The sequence below is a fragment of the Pyrgilauda ruficollis genome, unplaced genomic scaffold, assembly GCF_017590135.1.
Source record: "Pyrgilauda ruficollis isolate IOZ18807 unplaced genomic scaffold, ASM1759013v1 scaffold2, whole genome shotgun sequence".
NCBI lineage: Eukaryota > Metazoa > Chordata > Aves > Passeriformes > Passeridae > Pyrgilauda > Pyrgilauda ruficollis.
Genome location: NW_024519206.1, coordinates 11,788,769 through 11,801,820, shown reverse-complemented (window position 1 = coordinate 11,801,820; position 13,052 = coordinate 11,788,769). Strand labels below are relative to the sequence as shown.

General features: G+C 43.7%; 1 protein-coding gene across 2 annotated transcripts in view; it reads right to left on the bottom strand.

The window, feature by feature from the left end:
* Window positions 1-12,515, bottom strand: part of SNX10 (sorting nexin 10) — a 35,444-nt gene extending 22,929 nt beyond the window's left edge. Inside the window, exon 1 of one of the 2 annotated variants that reach the window (XM_041466359.1) lies at window positions 12,423-12,515. The gene's annotated coding sequence lies outside the window, so the exon portion shown is untranslated. Of the gene's footprint in view, window positions 1-12,088; window positions 12,393-12,422 lie in introns of those variants that run through there. The other variant, XM_041466360.1, reaches the window with a different exon arrangement.
* Window positions 12,516-13,052: the final 537 nt, after the last annotated feature.

Here is a 13,052-nt window from a genome sequence, read left to right as displayed (position 1 = left end):
ACCGTAATAGGTAAATAATATCAAGTATTATATTTTATTTCCTATTTTAGAGAGTAGTTTCTATTTTAAAATCTAAATTAAAACAGGTAATCTAACATTACTGAGGATATACCCTTTTATCATGTAGATGGACTGCTCCTAAAGGAGGAAGTGATTTCTCCCCAGCATTCTCATACTGAAAGATGAAAACTCAAGCAGTAGTGCAGACAAAAACCACATCAACTTGCTCTGAGAACAGCATGAACAAATGCAAGCCCTCCTGGCTGCCTCACCAGTAGCTGTATTCAGCTGCACTGAAATTGTACTATTTCACTCATTACTGGGCAGTGGCCTATGCAATATCCTTACCTGCTCTGGGAGTGCTCATGCATTGGTCAGTGTTACTTCTCAAGAATAAATGCTGGTAGTCAGCTTATCCACGCATCCATCCATCCATCCATCCATCCATCCATCCATCCATCCATCCATCCATCCATCCATCCACCCATCCATCCATCCATCCACCTTTGCTTATTTCTAATCATATAACTAAATGACCACCTTCAGGCTTTAATGGGGAAGTGTGATTTAGTTTTAGACCTTGGTGATGATTGAAAGTACTATCCAGTCATAAGCAAAGTCCTCAGCTGTGCTTTCAAGGTTGCTCCCATTATCAGTACCAAATGAAACTTTAATTCAAGGCTTCAATATGACCAAGAAAGAGAGAAAACTGAATCTCTAAATGCTTACAAGTCTTTCCTGTGTTTTGTGCTTTGCTCACCTTAAGACTCAAAGTCATAATAATTTTCATTTACAGCCTGTAGAAAGTTCAGCTGCATTCATACATGGAGTCAAAGAACATGCCCATGTGCACCTGGCCACACTATGTTCCTGAAAGGCAAGTGATCTGTGTGGATTTGTAAGGAAAATACACTTTCAGGGGTGATGGTGGAACCAGGAGGAACAAGAATAATAATTAAGAGACGCTCTGGAGAGCTCAAAAAACCCCCAAACCTATAAAAACACACCATTTTATGTTGCCAAATTGACCACATCCTAACACAGCTTGGCATTTACAGCAATTGGATACATGGCTATCACAGAACTACTGCTCTTGTTGATGGAAAAAAATCTTATTCAAATGCTGCTCCTCAAGCAGGGACTTTCAGTTGATCCAGAATAACTCAAACTCAGCATAAGCAAATGCCTTCTACTTCATCTGTTCCACTTAACACCTGGGGTCAACCCAACTGTACTGATCAGACCCATGAGTTCACTTCTGTTCCTCACTGTCCATGAACCAGATGGTGAGGACTGAAACTCCAGACTGTGCAGGTCACAGAGCACATTTCCTCCTTTCATCTATCCTGATGGTTATTTGCCTCACCCTCAGCAAATTATTGAGGATACAAAAATATAAGGATCTGTTGGTCAGAAGTGAAAAGAGTATGAAAGACATGAGCATTTTCATCAAAACTCTACACAACAGTCAGGGGCCTGCAGCCTGCTTAGTGAAGTCAACAAAACAAAGTACCCTTTGAGCAAATCCTTCTCACTTCCCAGGATCAAGGTACCAGTTTCATCAGTGTTGTATCACAGTAGGAGTACAATCACTTCACTGCTGAGAAAAAAAAACAAGCACGCTGTCTAAACTGCTTTTAAAAGAATGAGAGCTTTCCAAACCAATGACTGAATTCATACACCTTCCTTTCCACCACAATGCAATGTAGAAAGGCACTGCCAAATATCATGCCCTTGTGGCTGCACTTGAAATTCCCAGGCACCGTTGCCAAGATGCTTAGTTAACTACTACTCCCTATGGAATTTCACTCCATTTGGTTTCTAAACACTTTTTTATGGCCACGAGGTATAAGACAGCTTCTCCTTAACCACTACATTAGCATTTCTCCCCAGTCAGCCATTCCCTTCTCCTGCAATCTTCCTGGTTATTAAGATGTATTTTACCAGAAGGATGAATCTATATCATTAAAAAAGAAAAAGAAAAAAAAGACAATATATAAGACATTTTCATTTGTTTCAGAGGAACTTGGGAATCAAAGAGTTAATGAAAAATACTAATTTCCCTCATCCCTCCAAAATAAATACATCACAAGAATTACAGTGTCAGGTGTGGGTCAATTTCAGTGGTATTATACCATGCTTTCAGTTGCTTCAAGTTAATACCATGTTGCTGGACAGCAGCATGACTTACGTGCCAAGCCTTTCTGAAACCTCTAAAAGCCTAAAGACAAACAAGGAAGAAGTACAAGAAATCTGTTCAGAGTAGGGGAGAGCTGTTCAGATGTTTCCCCATTCTCCTCTTTTTGTTGTTGTTGATGGATTGGTTTGGTTTCTGGGGGGAAAGGGGTTTTGTTTGTTTTGGGGTTTTTTGTCTTTCAGGCTCAAATTGCAGACATTCGCATCACCAAAGGACTTCATGGATATTGTGCAGTTTCAGTGGGTTGCTGACCTCAGAGGAACTATTACTTTGGTTTTCTCTTAGTAGAAGCTACTGGTAAGGCTAACACTGACATCTTGGGATTTCAGGTAACAACTACAGAACGGTACTTGTGGGTCAAGTCACTGAAAGAACAGTACATGCCACAGCTGGTCATGGTAATTATCTATTCCTCAGGGCTAATGCTTGCCACTGCTTCTACAGACAACCAGGGGACCACTCAGAACTTTCCTGCAGCTCCAGCTCCTGTGTCTTCCAGGCAGCCTGTCAAGCTGGTCTGCCATGTGACCTGCCTTTCCTACTCTTTCCAATTCTTATGGTGCATAAGAAGTAGATTAAACTATGCAAAATTATTTTTGTGCAATACATAATCACAGGTTTTGTTGCTGGGACATTTTCAGAAGGCTGACAGAGATAAGGCAGTCTTTGAAGGAAGCACTGGTGACCTTCAAGGTAAAGTTTCAGGAAGTGTTCTTGCTCCAGGGAGCTTTTGAGATTCCTTGAGCTAGAAGAAATCAATTTCAGAAGAAACAGCAACCTTGGCAAGCCAGCAAGTTCAACCATCTTTTCAGCTGTACTCAACATGGAAAACAGGACAGGCACTAGGCTTCTTACTGATACTTACAGAACAGGCACACCCCTGGCACTGAAACTACCTCTGAGAAGGGAAAGAAGCAAGTAATTTCCAGGCTAAACCACCTGCTGAATAGCACTGTGTACTTTGCAAGTGACAGTTTTGTTCAGCTGCAGAAGTGATGAGTGAGGAGATACACACTGTGCACTCATAAACCACACACAGATCTTATGAGGTACACCAACACAGACAGATAAGCCACCCTTAGGTATTTTTTACATGATGCAAGTTATAAACAACACATCAGACAGCTATTACTTTTAGAAACCAACAAGGTGGGGGTGGTAAAGAGAGACTAATGTCTCAACATTTCAGAACACAGATTAAATTCCTAAGAAAAATATTAAATGCTGCTTCTGAAGGAAGGATCAGAGAATGTCTTTCTTTCAAAAATCATGTTTTTCTCAGGAATTAAGTATTTCATTGCATTAAATAAAATTAAGTTGCCTTAAAAATGGTATCTTTCTCAAGGTATCTCTGTAATAATTAATTTTACTTATCACAGGAAAAGAAGGGCTGATGGAAGCTGTATCTTTGCTGCTGAGTAAGCAGAGCAAAAGTCAGCAAATACTATGCAGTCTTATCACTGCACTTCCTTCTCTGTCTCTCAGATGCAGAGGCTGCTGTCACTGACCCTTTCCTTCCTGACTTGCCCGCTTTGAATCTCATGTGCCAGAAATTTCTCATCTTTTGCTTATTTCAAAATCTTTTAATTTATGATAGAATTTTTGTCTGCTGCTTGAATTGCTGTTACTTAGCACTCCATGTTTTAGCTTGGCTTTTTTCCTGCTGTGGATTTCCTTACGCTATCAAAGCATCTATTTTTGTGATCTGTTACCTGCTCCAATCCAGGAAGTGCTTGTTCTTGTGCCCAGAGAGGAAAGCAAAGCAAAAGTTATAGTTTTGGCTGAAACCACAGAATTAGAAGTCTCAGTCTCATGACATGGGTCTGGGGAGATGGCTGGGAAAGACCCAGCACAGATACAGTAAAAAATTAAATGAGCAGCTAAGCAGTAACATCCTGAGACAGACTGATCCTAAGTGATCTGTATAACTGCAGCTCAAAACAGAGGGTAAGAAAGGAAATACTGCAATCAATACAGTGTGTCCACAAAGCATTCTGATCAACTCCCTCCAAACTGCTGTGTCTCTTGTGTCTTTTGAGTTGACCAAGCCCATGGCAGATCATTAAAACAGCGCAGCTGGATCAGACATCCAGTCTTTCACACAATGGCAATTCACTCTTCAGGCTCTCTTCCCCTGAAGAATGCATCAGATGGCCCATCACTGACATAAAATCTTACTGTTGTCACATCTGTGTAGCTGCAGCCACACATTGCACTACTTTGTGGGCTGGGTCTATCAACCATCAAATTAACAGGGCATTTGACTGGGCAGTTCACTTGTTCAACAGGCTTTGTAACCTTTCTAGAAGCTAGGCTGTGCCAGCGGCATGAAAACAGTATTGTGGAAGCAAAGAGTTTCTAAATAGCGTTACTTATTACTAAAGCAGGCAATTCTGAGAAACAAACGGCATTTGGGAGGAGGAACTTTTCATGAGACTCACCAGTAAGAAAAACAAGCCAAAAATCAGTGATTCATCCATATACCTGGATTTTCTACTTCTGATTTATTTTGTGCCTACTGAACATTAAGATGTGATTTTTATTCTGCTGCACCCTGACTTCATAAGAATGATATCAGGTTTTGACCAGCTCCCGGCACAAGAGGCTCAGCTGTGATGTGGCCAACTTCTTTATTAAGTTGTGAGAGAACAGCAGGAGGCATAGCAAATACACAAAAATGAGAGGGAGAGAAGAAAAGCAGCACTTGGCTGCTCTGCCATCACAGCCAAGTCAAAGAAGTTCCTGGTCAGCCTGGAACAAATACTGTTCAAGATAAAGTAATAAAAGAAGTAAACACAGAAAACAGTGCTTGCAGGACAAGTAAGGCTCATAAGGCTCACACCTTGCTTTCACAGCGCCCAAACCCCTGTGATATTTTTCCAACAATGAATTCAAGTAGACCACTAAGCAGTCTGAACAATAACTTCTGCCTTCAGTAGGAGAAAGATTTCACACTCACAGAGCAGGTGAACTGAGCAGAATGCACAGATCTGTATGGCAAGCCTACATGTACGGCAAAGGTAAATGCACAGATCTGTATGGCAAACAGTGGATCGAGAGGAAGCTGGTTTGTGTTAAATAACACTTATTCCAAGTTCACTTAAATATATTTACTTCAGGCCAAAAAAATATAATCCAGTCTTAAAACAAAATAAGTGTCAATTCATATAATCACACCTTTAACTAAACCAGCTGAAACCTACACATGATGAATGGATGTATTAGAAGTACTACTTTGTGGTCCTACAGTTAAACCCATACCAAATGTCCATCACATGGCTAGGAGAATCCGGTAACCATCAAGAGATCCTCTCCAGCTCTACTGGTCTGTAGAAACACAGTGATGCTGCAGGGACAATGGCTTTCTGGCCTGGGGCTACGCACAAATCTCCGAACAAAACCGCAATCACGGCACCTCAATGAAAGCAAGGGCCCAGAGCGAGCAGGAGCAGAAGGTACCAGCTACCACACACCCCTGCAGCTGGAAGCCCACAGAGGAAAGCCCCACTGCAGGTATCCAGCCTACACCTCGCTGCCAGTAACTTTTCTGCAGAACTGACACAATTAGGTCACTTGGTGCCACCGGAGATGTAAACAACCATTACTGAGGATGCATTTCTCCTTTATAAGTGAGTTTTAAATCCTGCACTACATTATGCACAGCAAGTGTTTTACACACTCAGAAAGCACTCTGTAAAGATAGTACTGTTCTTGACAGGGTCTGTATTATTGTTCTAGCAGGAGAACAGGAAGGAGAATGGTTAGAGGTTTTAGTCATCTAGACTAAAAGCAATACAACTTTTGTAATTATAAAAGCTAGTTATTAACTGACCACTGAAATCCAGAATTTCATCGACATTAAAGAGAGAATAAAGCTATTCAAGGTTGGAAAGTTATCTAGCTTAGCCAAGCCAAGCTACAGAGAAAAGGCAGCACTCCTTAGAATTAAGCTTTGCTAGAAATCCAGTGAAAGGGCAATCATATACATGAACCCACACGATTTTTCCATACTAACAAACTTCTATTTCAGATGGTCTAGGACAAGTCAGTTACCAACCAAGGCTGGAATGACAGAAGCTCTAGTGATCCTCATGTGTTTAAAATAATTCTGGAATGTCAACTAGTGTTTACAAAGTGTTGTTCAGATGCTTTAAGTCCCAAAGCTTTCTTTTTTCAAGGAAACCTACTCTAAGAAAAGATATTTAATGTGTACAACTTGCCTTGGTCCAAAGGATCTGTGACTCTGGAAAGCCTGGAGAAAATGAAAGAATCCTTTTTTGGAAGAAAATCATTGCTTATCCACACATGCCATAGTACAGGATATTATTTTCCCAGTCTGACTGAAACTTAAAGATTGTCTTATGTTTTCTTAAAGACAGCCCACAGAACTTCAAATTATCTTTAGGGTTATCTTGCATTAGTTATGAGGTTGGTGCAAATGTTGATGGATAGTTTTCCTGAGAAAATCAAGATGCTTTCTTTGCGAGCTGACCTGGACTATTAACACCCACCCACCATGGTTTGCATTAAATCCCTGTAATTCAGCTGTGGAAAACTCACCAAAAAAAACAAGACCTCAGCTGGGAGAAGATCTTGCATTTCTGCTCTAAGGCTTAGCATACTAAACCTTAACATACCTACTGTTGACATCTTTTTCCCAATCAGCATGTCAAACAGATCTTCCAGCTGGGCAGATTCTGTGATTCATCTTCATCCACCCAGAGAGGGGCAGACAAGGGGCTTTCTCTCATCTGGAATGAGTCATTTGCCTTCCTGCCTCCCCAACTCCAAACAGTCATACCTGCAACCAGTGGCCAGAACAGATCTAACAAATGCCACACAGTCCTAAATCCTTGGGGAGCACAACAATTCATGTCTCAGCCATTAAACACCACTCTTATTATTTCACATGTCTGAAGACATGTGAGGCTGTCTTTGGGCTGTGTGTGAGATATAAGGCTGTTAGACTCAGCTGTTCTCAAAGCACGACTGCAATGACACTATGTGCCAACGTGACTATTTATACACGACTGCCTGGCATGTCATAGGGTCTGGCATTACCAAGATGTTCTTCAGTGCCTGAGACTTGCAGATATGTCCCATCTCCCCATAATCACTCCCCAACACCTCCACTGCCACCTCACCTTTTCATATGTCATTAGTAGAAATTCATTTCTTCTGGGAAAAGACACACTGCTGCTGAGAAAACAAAGCCTTCCCCTCTGGGAAGACAACTAAGATCTCATTAAAACAGAAGCTGAAGTTATGACTAATTTAAAACCACACATCACCATTACACAATTAAAACAATGAGACTAATAGAAGGCAAAACTTATAACCTGGTGACTGCTGCTGTACACAAGAAGCAAGGCAGGTGAGCAGCTAGGGCCTCCCTGAGGGAAAGGAGGAGCAGGAACTTGAAGGATGCGTGGGCAGTACACAAACAGAGGTCAGAGTAAATTACTCTTTGTCAATTCTACAGTAAAATAGATGCTTTATTACACGAGTAGAACATCTGGCTTTCAAACACAGTTCTAGCTATAAGTGAGTGCATCTTCCTAGACATCTCTGGTAGAAAAGAAAGGGAAAGGAAGAAGTAATTTTCTTAAACCTCAAATCCATTCAATATCAGGAAACAGGAATTCCTTCATACCACAAAAAAGCAGGCATGGAGAGTAAATTGCTTCCTCTTTCTACACACAAGAGAGAAGATCCATAATGAAGTAATTGTTGGTTTACCTGTTCTCAAACAAATGGAACTTGCTGGTGTGCATCCTGCCTCTCAGCTCTGTGACAGTCTGTAACACCAGGCACACAAAAATGCTGGAGCAAAGAGAAACTCCCTACAATCCTTCAAGTACTTCCTTTCAGGCTGGGCCCACAGGGTGATGCTTTTTGTAATATTTTTTTCAAGGTTCATATCTATTGATGAATTCACCTGCCATACTGGGAGACAGTTTGACATAAGTCACGCTGAGGTGCCAGTGGGACAACGTGCAGTGCTGGCATACTGCAGACACCTTGAGCAGCACCTGCACAGTATCAGTCCAGAGACATACCCTGTTTAACTGCAGACTTTCAGCAAAACAGCAGAAAACAAGCAAGATCGCAGTATGTATGTTAGTTACGTCTGTCCCCCAAGTACTGAAGGCGTAAGCACACCAGGGAGCAAGTCAAGGGCCAGCACAAAGGCTGGCAGACCGTGTGGGCTCCTTTCTCTGTGGAGAACAGGCCAAACAAACTCAGAAAGGAAACTGAAACCAGGAGCCCTGAGGATATTTAAGGATTCTGCAAAGACATTTCACTAATTAGGCCTCGAGAAGAAAAATACTGGTTTGAATTTCTCCAAGTTGAAAGAGGATCCCTGGAGGAACACTGTGGGAATTGCAGAACCATTTGTGATTTCATCATTGCATTATGCTCCATTAGAACTCCCACTGTTCCGCCTGGTCTACAGAAATCTGGACAAGCAGGTTTCAGACAGCTAAACTTAGATGTTCGTGTCTTTGTGAATGCTCATAAGATGTCCTACTTAATTTTCAGCTGCTGCTCAAGAAGAGGGTGGATCAGTTATAGGTCATGTGCCAGGCTCACACAAGTGTTTTGGATCCCTCTGGACAGTCACTTTGAAAGGCACTAGTCACACACATCAGGCCACTGACCCGTGCTCAAACCTCTGGATGCTGCACAGGAGGCACTTTGGTGCTATGTGCAGTGTAGACAGATTCCTCAGGAGACCCTACTCCTTCTGCAACATCTCCCACCAGGAGGGCTTGTCCGTGCCAGGGCTGCTGCAAGTGGTTTCAGCTCCAAGCTGCCTCTGCAGTCTCTCTGCTTCTTCCTTCCCTCCCACGGATGCTTGATCTTAACAGCACAGAGAGCTGTTGCCCAAGCTCTCAGCGATTCAGTTGGAGCTTCTGCCAACAAGGAAATCGTGATGGCAGCCCACTTTCTGCTGCCAGTGGGTGGGGAGGTCACACCTGTAGCCACCAATGAAGTGGCACGACAAGCTTTTTATTTTTGCCTTCCTGTCTTTCAATGTCTGTATACAAAACATGAATGTTCTGTAAACAGACTAATCAAGGATTCTTCTAGGTTTCTTTTCTGTTTTTCCCCCTCCAAGCTGGGGAAGAAGAATGCTGACGAAAGGTATTTCTGTTCTTAATTTCTGTGCAGAGATTTAGCAAGCAATGATATGAAGATACAGAGCCAAACACTATGCAGCAAACTTGTGCATGTAGCTCCCTGTAGACAAGAAGCATGATTTGCTTCTCTTTTCCAAAACTTATCTTGCCAAGAAGTTGGGAAATTCCTGTAGGACACACAGCTGTGCTTTTCTCTTTATGTTTTTATCGGAAGAACAAAAAAGTTGCTGAGGGTTTGGGTTTTTTAGATAATAGAAATATGCAAAATGTTTAATGAGAAGAAAGAAAAACCACAATACCCTAAATTATTGAGATCTCTTTTACTCCTCTGTTTACAAAAGCCAAAACCTTATGCATACTACACACCACACACATGGAAATAAGATCCGTGTGACACATCACAGAGATATGATACACCAAGTTGTCACCTGTCTCATACTACCTACCTACTTCCAGGAAGCAAGAAAGAGCCCCAGCAGTCCTGAGTAAATGTTCACAACCTTTTTGTTTTGTGATTTATCATAGTGTGGGTTTTGTTCTTTTGGGGTTTTTTTCGTTTTCATTTTATTTTAAAATCAACCTGCCAGAGGAGTGCTTCCTTCTTTCACATGCAGAAGTTACAAAATTGCGTGATAAAAGCAGAGAAGGTTGCAGTTGCCTCAAACGATGGCAATTAGGAAACATACTGAGCAAAAATTGACTAAAAGGAGGCCACAAGATTGATTCAGCCCTTTATGGTCAAAAAGGCCCCAACTTCTGCATTGGTGCCCTTGACAGTATCGCTCATTCCCAGGAGAAGGGAGGATGGAGGGGAATACCACACTGAAGGACGTGCCTGACCTGCAGGCTCAGCCCAGCAGGCCAAAGGCAATGCTGCTCCGCGGCAGGGGCAACAGGCTGCCAGGGGAAGGAAGGAGGGAAGCACCAAGGACAGGTGCTCTAGGGTTTCTTAGCTAGGTATGTGCAAACTGATGACTGCCATGGCCTGTGTCTGGGTGGAAAAAGCTATTCTGTAAGAGATCCATGTGCTGCAGCAGCACAATGGATGTAAAATTTCTGGAGCAGAGCCTTCACCCTCAATATGTTCTGCTCCTCATCAGTGGTAGCACTGAACTGCCTTGCATCAGTCATGTCACCAGTCCTGGCTCAATGGTGACAATCCAGCAAAGGTCACCCCATGTTTCCCATGTTCTCACGCCTGAGAATTGCTCAGTTTCACCCAAATCCTCAGTAGTTTTTGCTCAGTGTGGATTAGTGCTTGGGAAGGGAAATCTCAGGACACTCGGAGCCTTAGCACAGCAAAACATCTCTCATGTGTAACCTGTACACTGCACCTATGCTAAAAGCACCTCATCACTGTGGGCATGCAGAGGTCACAGAATTAGCTCAAGCAGCTACACCAGGGCTGCCTAACCTCCAGAACAGCTGTTCTCCACAAAACGTGGAAAACCACAGCTGTTTTGCAATGGTAGAAGAGCACAAATCCTTAGTAGTAATATTTTCAAAATATTTCCCTCCTTTAAAAAAATAATTAAGCATAATTATTTCCTAATAAAATTTAAGACAATAATAATAATCACCTATAATAAAGATACACGTATTCCTATTAATACAACCATGGTGTACCAATGCAAGATCTTTAAATTCATTAAAAGGCAAATACTCCTTAGATTGAACACAAAATATACATTATAAACAAGTGGTTTCTGGATTTCAAGTCAAGCATCACAAATAATACCCTAGGCTGAGTCAGGCATAATTATTATTTTCATATTCTGCATAAAGAAATCATTAGTATTTCCTGCTTTTCTAAAGAAAGTCCAGTATTGTGTCATTCAAGAAAGCCCTGCCTTGCATTACTTTCAGTTTCAGTTGTCCCTAGCACAAATAGGAAAAACCTCTCCTTCACCTGAGCTATTTCTGTCAATGTGAGAAGCAGAGTGGGCAATGAGAACTCCAGCACATTTTCCCTTGGGTCACGGGTGATGTGGGCGCATCCAGGTGGGTGCCTCAAACACACCCGCGTGGGCCAGACCCTGATCCTCACATTTCCACCCGCCTTTACTCCCTGGACACTGCTAGCAGAATTAGGCAGTGTTTACTTAGAACTGCCACATCCTTGAAGGGCTGTGAGAACACGCAGCCAGTTGTCCTGATCCGACGGTGACTGTGTCTCTAGGGGTGCGATCCCAGCAAGCGGAGGTGACCAGCAAACACAGGCACCTCAAGGAAAAGCACTGCCAGCTGCCCCCGTGCCTCTGTGCCCAGCTCCAGATCATGACCCAAGGCTAACCCAGCAACCCTCAGCCACCAGAGCTTCCTCTGCTTTATAAAATTAGTTAGTTTTCATTGCATACTGTGTTTTCATAGGCTGTCTTCATTTGTCCCTAAAAATTTCTCATGCTGCTTAACTTAGATAATACAGAGTTTAAAAATAACATAAGGCAGTCTCCTGACTAACAGAATAGTACATCGAATATACTGCATTTAATACAGAAGCATCCTATGATATATATTATATATTTGTATATTTACATTGCATGTTATATAATGTATATACACAATATGTATATATATATACACACAGAGCCTTTGCACATCCCTGTGATCTTTAGATCACAGTTGCCAAAGGCGATGGATTTACTACAGCAAAACAAAGAGGAGCGGACCAAAACAAGATTAATAGCTGCTCAGACCAAATCTTCGCGCTGCCCGGCGTTAATCATTGCCAAGGGCAGTCATTTACCGCGCCGTAACCCGCGGCGGAGCCCTCTACCAGAGACCAGGGAGGAAAACACACTCCAGAGGGCCGGGAGGAGCCGAGCGCCGCCGCCGGGCCAGCCGGGCCACAGGGCTGCCTGCCGGGCCAGGGCTTGCCCAGCCGCCCCTGAAGCGCGGCCGGTGCCGCCGAGCCCGGCAGCGCCCTTCGTCCCCCGCAGCCCGGGGCACGGCCCGCACCCAACCCCGCACCCAGCCCCACACCTCAGCCCCGGCCAGCCCCGCCGCGGCCGCCCCGGTGGCCCCCGGTTGTCCGGAGGTCTGACACCCCCCGATCCCGCTCCCGCTCCCGCACGGCTCACCCGCCGCCGCCGCTCTCGCCGCCGCCCAGAGCCGGGAGAAGCCGGCGCGTCACCGACAGCAGGCGGGGCCGCGCTCCCCGCCCCGCCCGGGCCCGGAGACCCAGAGGTGCGGAGAGGCTTTCCTAGAACCGGGGATCTGTCAGTCCCAGCCACCTGGAGGGGGAGGAGGCTCAGCCCTGGGGCCGAGCCGGTGGAGCGGAGCGGGCGTGGAGGTGTCCTGTGACCTGCATCCTGATCGGATCTGCGTCCCCTGATCGAGTCAGCTTGATTGAGTTGGGTGTTTACTGTTAAAAATAGGTTAGAAACTGTTGTAAAAGAGTTGATAATTGTTAAGCATGTACTGTTGGTTTGGTTATGGTAAAAGGATGAAAAGGGTAGTTATAAGAAATACGGTGCTCACCATACCATATCACACCTAAGTGCACCATCCCTCGAGCGAAACGAGCCAGCCTGGACAGAGCTGTAATGGGCCAATCAAGCGCCGTAAACCTTCATGCAAATGAAGGATCAAAAAGAAACCAATCCAAACGCACAAAAAAACAAAAAAAAACAAAACAAAAAGGTTAAAAAGACTTCTGACCCACCGAACTGTGCCGCTCCATCTGGGACATCGGGGGCATCGCTACATCG